This window comes from Anneissia japonica, unplaced genomic scaffold (genome assembly GCF_011630105.1).
Source record: "Anneissia japonica isolate Jap-2015-1 unplaced genomic scaffold, ASM1163010v1 scaffold251325_len469956_cov165, whole genome shotgun sequence".
Lineage (NCBI taxonomy): Eukaryota > Metazoa > Echinodermata > Crinoidea > Comatulida > Comatulidae > Anneissia > Anneissia japonica.
In genome coordinates this window covers 69,178-76,540 of record NW_022730291.1, presented here as the reverse complement: position 1 = coordinate 76,540, position 7,363 = coordinate 69,178, and the positions used below count along the sequence as shown (strand labels likewise).

General features: G+C 33.2%; 1 protein-coding gene and 3 non-coding genes across 5 annotated transcripts in view; 3 read left to right on the top strand and 1 right to left on the bottom strand.

The window, feature by feature from the left end:
• LOC117114806 (homeobox protein Nkx-2.2a-like) overlaps positions 1 to 831 on the bottom strand; it is a 42,332-nt gene extending 41,501 nt beyond the window's left edge. For both annotated transcript variants that reach the window (XM_033258495.1, XM_033258497.1), the window contains exon 1: positions 565 to 831. The gene's annotated coding sequence lies outside the window, so the exon portion shown is untranslated. The remainder of the gene's footprint in view (positions 1 to 564) is intronic.
• A 2,189-nt stretch (positions 832 to 3,020) lies between these two features.
• On the top strand, positions 3,021 to 3,093 carry Trnav-uac. Its single transcript has one exon. It is a non-coding gene; the product is annotated as a tRNA-Val (tRNA).
• Positions 3,094 to 4,610: 1,517 nt separating this feature from the next.
• Trnav-uac lies at positions 4,611 to 4,683 on the top strand. The gene has a single exon. It is a non-coding gene; the product is annotated as a tRNA-Val (tRNA).
• A 796-nt stretch (positions 4,684 to 5,479) lies between these two features.
• Trnav-uac lies at positions 5,480 to 5,552 on the top strand. Its single transcript has one exon. It is a non-coding gene; the product is annotated as a tRNA-Val (tRNA).
• The last annotated feature ends 1,811 nt before the right edge of the window (positions 5,553 to 7,363 follow it).

The window sequence follows — 7,363 nt, the reverse complement described above, 5'->3', positions numbered from 1 at the left end:
AGATGTGAATAAGAGACAGGTCCTGTATAGACCTATAATATGAAGTTTATATACATCTATAATATTTATTTAAATATGTTTATTTACGGTATATTTATATTATATATCTAAATCTAAATATAAATCTAAATATAAATTTGCATAATAGATATACAAATTTATAAGCGTACTATATTCATTTTATACATATAGGCCTATATATATACATATATATATATATATATATGTATATATATATATATATGTGTGTTTGTGTGTGTAGGCCTATATTACTAAAGCTGGCGTGCATAACGAATATATACTCACCGAGTGCGAATTAATTGTTCTTCATATTGTCTATATTCATCGAATTATAATGTTATAATTCCGACTATATTCGACACAGCGATATACTGATTCGTTCAATAAAACTGTAAGCATGTAGGCTTAATTATGACTCGTTGTCTACCTTATTTATACAAACAGCAGAATGCTACTATATACTGAAAACTTGCAATAGGACTCTGTGTGGATAATTCTGAAATGAAATCAATCTTATATTTATAATAAAAATTCAAGACTTACCAAAATAATGTCTGATGTCAACGCAATGTTGTTTCATATCCCGAATTGAAATTATAAGATTTCCTGGTCGACGAGAAGTGAAGATTTTTTTGACTTGATGAAGAGTCGAATAAAAAGTAGACGAATAAAACAGACAAGGGTACCAATCTGTACGCAAGTCGGGCATCAACTAGTTTGTTCGTGGGTCCTCAATTGCCTAAAAAATACGTCTTCTGATGTAAGTCGCCAGTCGGCGGGCAAGCTTTAACTCTTCTTGTTAAGCTTCGATTACTAGGCCTAATTATCGAAATACGGTAATTACTACAGTATACTTTGTGGCGCGAGTCTCTTAGGCAGGGATTCTTTAGCGGCGTTTGAATGCGGCGCTGACTATTGTCACCAACTTGTCACCATTTACAATCACTTCAAAATGACTTTCGATCTGTCTTTAATATTATACATCAATCGTAGTCTGGCATATTTGTAATGAATCGGAAAAGGGATCGGATTGATCGAAATGAAGGTTTTCTAGACAATTTTCTTTAAGCGTTTTAAGCATTCCATGTTTTGTTGACATAGGTTTTCAGTTAATCTTTTAAAATGAGATATATTGGGGGATAAATGGTGATTACGGTATAAATATATGGTGTATAATAGTTTATTAGCTTACCCCTGATGTAGAATTCCTAATCAATATTAGGCCTACTATTATTGGTTTTTTTTTTATTAATTATTATTATTATTATTATTATTATTATTATTATTATTATTATTATTATTATTATTATTAGTAGTAGTAGTAGTAGTAGTAGTAGTAGTAGTAGTAGTAGTAGTAGTAGTAGTAGTAATAGTAGTAGTAGTAGTAGTAGTAGTAGTAGTAGTAGTAGTAGTTGTAGTAGTAGTAGTATAATATTGTTAATATTATAATCATTATCATTATTATTATTAGTAGTAGTAGTAGTATCGTCATCTTCATCATATCGTCACTTTATAATAATTTTAATATTGTATTGATTATTATCATCATTTTTATCATTATCAATTTATTATCATCGTTTTTTTCTTTGCTATATAATAATAATTATGATTATTATTAATTATTACTATCAATAATATTCTTATTATTATCAATAATAACATCATAATCATCACTTTATCATTATCATTACTATTGTTAATATCATTATCATCGTCATCATTGTTATCTTGTTAAAATGCTTTGAGAAGGTTTTTTTTTTCCTGTGGAAGGTGCTATATAAATATATGACCATTGACCATCTCCGCTAAAATGATTATGTCCAACTAGATGTTTATAAAAAGAAAAGAAAAAAAACCAATCTATTAGTTGATTATGATTATAAGTCAAATAATATATATATATATATATATATATATATATATACATATAATACTTTTATGATATATTGCATAACAATCTATTAGTTGATAATAATTTAAAGTCAAATAATATATATATATATATATATATTTATATTATATATATGATATATTGCATATATATCATCTTCATTACGTTATTAACAATAATGCAACAATCAATCAAACATGGAATACGCCCTCTTTCGAATAATAATTAAAAATCGCTTGTCTAACGTCTCGGTTTCCTGGTGATCATGTCTGCTTTACACGCACAGGATCCCCGGTTCGAGCCCAGGCGTGCCCTTGTTTTTTTTAATTTGCTTTACTAATTTTTTACAGGAGTCACCACTTTTATAGTAACTTCTACTTTTGTAATATGACATTCACAGTTAAAACCCTTAATGAAATTGAAAACAGTATTGTGAAATATGTGAGGAATTGGTTAGGATTTAATAATTCATCGAACCGTGACATAATCTCTATCTTGTATTTCTAGTATCTTTGGTTATAACCTTTGATGTCCCGAGATATGCGTCCTTTTGTTGAATTACATTGCTTTAAGCCTAATCTCAATGATTAAAGTTTAAATAAATTTGCATACATATGACCGGTATAGAAGAAGCTTTGAATTATTATTAGGCCTATTTGAATTGAAACTTGTTAAAATACAGGAATAGGAATTCTTTTGAAGAGAAGACGCTACAACCATGCCGGTATTAAAAATTACATAAATTTGTATTTTAAGTATAGAACTCAATCTGATTCTGTATAGTAGTAGGTTTACGAACTTTTCCTACTAGCAGGCCCTAGCATCAGTGGCGTATGGGTCTTGAAATGGAAAGGAGCTGATGGGGGTGGGAAGGTGGGGGATCGGTGATTATGTGAGGGTCCTAACTCGCAAAATAAGGTGATTTGAGGTAATATTTTAACTACATGATTTGTGGGCGGGGGCGCGGCTAGGGATGGATGAGTATTTTTTTCAGGGATGCAGGCGTGCTCACATCCTAGGTATGACAATACCTAGCATACCCTGCAATTTACCCTACGGTCCGCTACTGCCTGTTATAGGCTGTTTGCAACAAACAAAGAAATAACAAGGTTTCGTGGTGTAGTGGTTATCACGTCTGCTTTACACGCAGAAGGTCCCCGGTTCGAGCCCGGGCGTAACCTTGTTTTTTTTTTTTTTATTTGCTTTACTAGTTTTTACAGGAGACACTACTTTTGTAGTATTTTTTATTTTTATTTTGGCGGCTCTAAGTTGATTTCTGTATGTACAGTCTATTTTGCATATAAGGCCAATACCTTTCGTTTTTAACCAAACTTTTTATGGGGCTCATAATGTCTTCCTGGTACTTGCATTTTGCGTACGTTTTGTGTTTTGAGTTTATTAATTGGGGACCAGGCATCATTTTCATACTGAGTTTTTTTAGGGTCTCATGGAATTCTTTATTCTGAATGAATAAATACATACACGGTAACTTGTATTTGTCGCCGTTGAGGACGGGCTATATACTATACTGATAGTCAGCTTTAGCATGGACCTATTATAAGGCTCTGATTGAGGTACCGTAAGTGAAAACCATTAGAGGCTTGCATGCATTCCAGCGTAGTGTCGCTAATTGTTAAACTGAGTAATTAGCATAAGAATGTTGCATAATTGTACACTTGGAAACCAACTTAACTGCAATTTTAATATTTTGCTGTTTTTTTAATTCTCTTGGCCTTCATTTTGCCTCCATTTTTGCAATTTTTCCCCAATTTTTTAATGTAATTTTATAGGCACCTATATAATTTTTTTTATATAAGTGCAATTTGTTTTTTTCCGGTTTTTTTTTTTTTTTTCTCTCTCTGGACTCCAATGGAATTAAGTAGTTTACTTTTTTGGGATATCCATTTAACCCGAGTTTTACTGTTGCACACTTTGTACTTGTTTATGTTTATTATTGTTTCCTTGTATATATTTGACTATGGTTAATAAATAAACTCAATCAATAATTTGCTCATGTCTTTAACAACAGCAAATCGATTCCAGTAAATGACCCATCATTTTAAAGAGATAGAGAGATAGTCAACTACGGTTATCGACGATTAAGAATTGCTGTTGGATTTTTCTGAAAATTAAATATTTAAATAATACATAATTTGTATATTACTTTCTTGTTTTATATATTGTCTGTTAATTTAATTTATGGTTTATTTTCCTCTCTTATGTTATTGTTAAGCGCCTCGAATATTTCGTAAATAATGTTTTGTAAGTGGTTATCACGTCTGCTTCGCGCGCAAATGGTCCATAGTTGTTCGAGCCTAGGCGAAACCTTTCATTTTTTTTTTATAATTAAGTGACAATTTCAAATAATTTATGATGGCCAATGATTATTTTCTCATTATACAGACTATTTCCTAAATTTACCAAAGCTTGGTTGTGTAATGATTATCATTTCTGCTTCACGCTTAGAGAAGGTCTTTGGTTTGAACCCAGGCGAAACTTTTTGATATGTTCTGTCGCCAATGGAATTATCTTTTTAGAAATTTATACCTACAATGATTTTTTGTTCTCATGGTAAAGACTATTTAGTAAATTAACTATGGTTTTGTGGTGTAGTGATTGTCACGGCTGATCTACACGCAGAAGTTCTCCAGTTCGTGCTCCTGTTTTGTTTTTTTTTAATTAAGTTAAAGCGCACCAAGGTTTCGTGGTGTAGTGGTTATCACACCTGCTTTACACGCAGAAGGTCCCCGGTTCGACCCAGGGCGAGACCTTCGGATTTTTCTTTCTATAATTAAGTTGCATTTTTAAAGGCCATCTAAAATGACATATTGTTGTTACTGTAAAAATGTAATAAAACAATAAAGAATAATAAACAAATGTGTGCCTTTCCTTTTATTTTTAGAAAACGCGCTTTTCTGAAAAACGAGTTTTAAAGCACATATTTTTATGGATTCTGTATTCCTAAGGCCCGCCTTCTGAATTTGACCCACATTTGACTTTTACCGGATATGACATACACTCGGTACAACATCTAGATGTTCGCGGCATTGGCTACACAAACATACAGTAATCGATAGTATTCAGCACGAAACAAAGTTCTATAGAATGTTTTCCCGATTAATTTAAAGTGTCAGTATGCCTCGTTTTGTGGCTGCTGGTTGTGATAGCAACCATTTACACAACGTTAGTTTCCACCAGTTTCCAAAAGATGAAATTTTAAGGAAGAAGTGGAATGAAGCAGTCTCGAGAACCAGGCTTCACTTCCAAGGATCTGCTCATTCTGTGTAGTGTAGCTCCAAGTTTCGTGGTGTAATTATTTTCATTCGCTAATGAAGCCTTTTTTAGAAATTTATACTAATACTAATCTTTTCTTTTCTTTCTTTTTTTTTTTTTTTTGCTCATGATAAAGAATATTTATCATGAGCCTATCAATTAACCATGGTTTTGTGGTCTTATGGTGGTCACGTCTGATCCACATGCAGAGTTCGAGCTCCCGATAATTAAATTACGTTTTTGCCACTGTTTATTTTTTTCTTACGACGCAGACTATTTGGTAAAGCTCACCAAGGTTTCGTGGAGTAGTGGTTAGCACATCTGCTTTACACGTAGAAGGTCTCCAGTTCGACCCCGGGCGAAACCTTCGATTTTTTTCCTATAATTAAGTTGAATTTTTAATAATCTAAACTTGTATGTGATTTTTTTTTATCGTGATAGGCGAATAAGCTGTTTGCAACAAGAAAAAAAAACAATGAGGTTTTGTGGTGTAGTGGTTATCACGTCTGCTTTAAAAAGTAAATTACATTTTTTAACCCTCCAATGATTTTCAATTCTCATGATGATACAGACTATTTCCTAATGTTACCATGGTTTCGTGATGTAGCGGTTATTATCTTCAGGCGCAAAAGGTCCCCGATTTCATCATGGGTGGAAATCTAATTCGCTAATGAAGTTACATTTTATCAGTGATATGTTATAGGATTAAGAGTTAGGCCTATTTCATACATAAACAGAAGGTTTGTGATGTAAAAAAATTACTTTGCTTTTGTTCCGTTCACCGACAGAGGATACACATTACTATTTTTGTAATTCTTACCGACCGAGCCTGAGATTTCGGGACGCCATAATCCGGTCTGAAATTAATTTTGTATCTTATATTTCGACTTAGGAATAAAAATTCAAAGAATAAAACCTTAAGCCTACTCTGTATGACGTCAGAATCTTCTATATAGGCCTAAACCTTAATTTTTTCGAGTGGATTGCTATAGTTCATTTGAATAGCAAAGTTTTTCAATGTTTGGCCTACTTTGTTATCTAGGATAAGTCACAGTCGGTCGCATCGTACTCTCAGCTGCTTAGAATTTCCGCATTGCTGGTTTTCAATATCGGCCAATCACGTATAGTGAGTTAATGTGAGTCAGAGCATGCAATACAACGCTTAAATTTGCTATTTTGACAACCGTGTGCTGGCGTCACATTAGCCAATTTAACACTGGAATGGAAGCGGTGCTTCCAAGAGTATGTGCGCATGCTCTTCCCACAAATCGGGACCTCCACTGCCGATCGGGTATTCTATCTTTAAGCAAGGTAATTCAACAAAAGGACGCACATCTCCGCTCTCGAACATAGCGCGTGCGTACAGTCCTTTGATCTTTACTGTGGCATCGACAATCCGATACTAGTTGCGAGTACAGCCGTCAATTATTAGTCTATGCGTGCCATTCGTTTTATGGTGTTAGTATTTATTTTATTAATTTTGGGTACTTCGCAATGTCTGTTACATTTGATTTTTTTTTACCGCGAGCTTGTTAAATGCTTCTATAAACTGCAAATTGATTTGTGGAAATTTACCAAGAAAATAAAAAGTTATAGCAATTCAAATTTTACGAATTTTATAAAATTTCATGTTCTTATGTAACATTAATCTGTCATTTTGACAATGTTGGCATAAGGTGCCGAGGACGAACATTTGAGTATATACGGAACATTTATTAATTTTTTCTGCGAAGTGAGTCTCATGAACGACAATTCACCACAATTTTGGTAAAATTAATGTTGAAATGAAGAATATATTTCAATCTAATAATAGTGCAAAATATCATTAGGCCTTTGTAATCACCGCACGACGCGCGACTAACATGGCAACTAACACGCGCGTGGGTAAATCTTCACGTACGCTGACGGTTTATGATCTGGTTGCTATGGTTTTTGTGACGTTCAGCGTGTAGGGACGCACGTGCGCCTAGAATGTCGATGCCAGAGTTATAACAAAGATACTAGAAATACAAGATAGAGTTCTCCACACAAAAAAAGTGTTCCACCGTGTTCAACCGAAATGCATGGTGGGAATATGAAAAATGGGACGCCCCCTACAGCTGGATCTAAAAAAACTTGTGCCAAACTTTCGTTACCAAGTCGTCGCGTATTTTATTATCAATTCTCAACAAAGATACT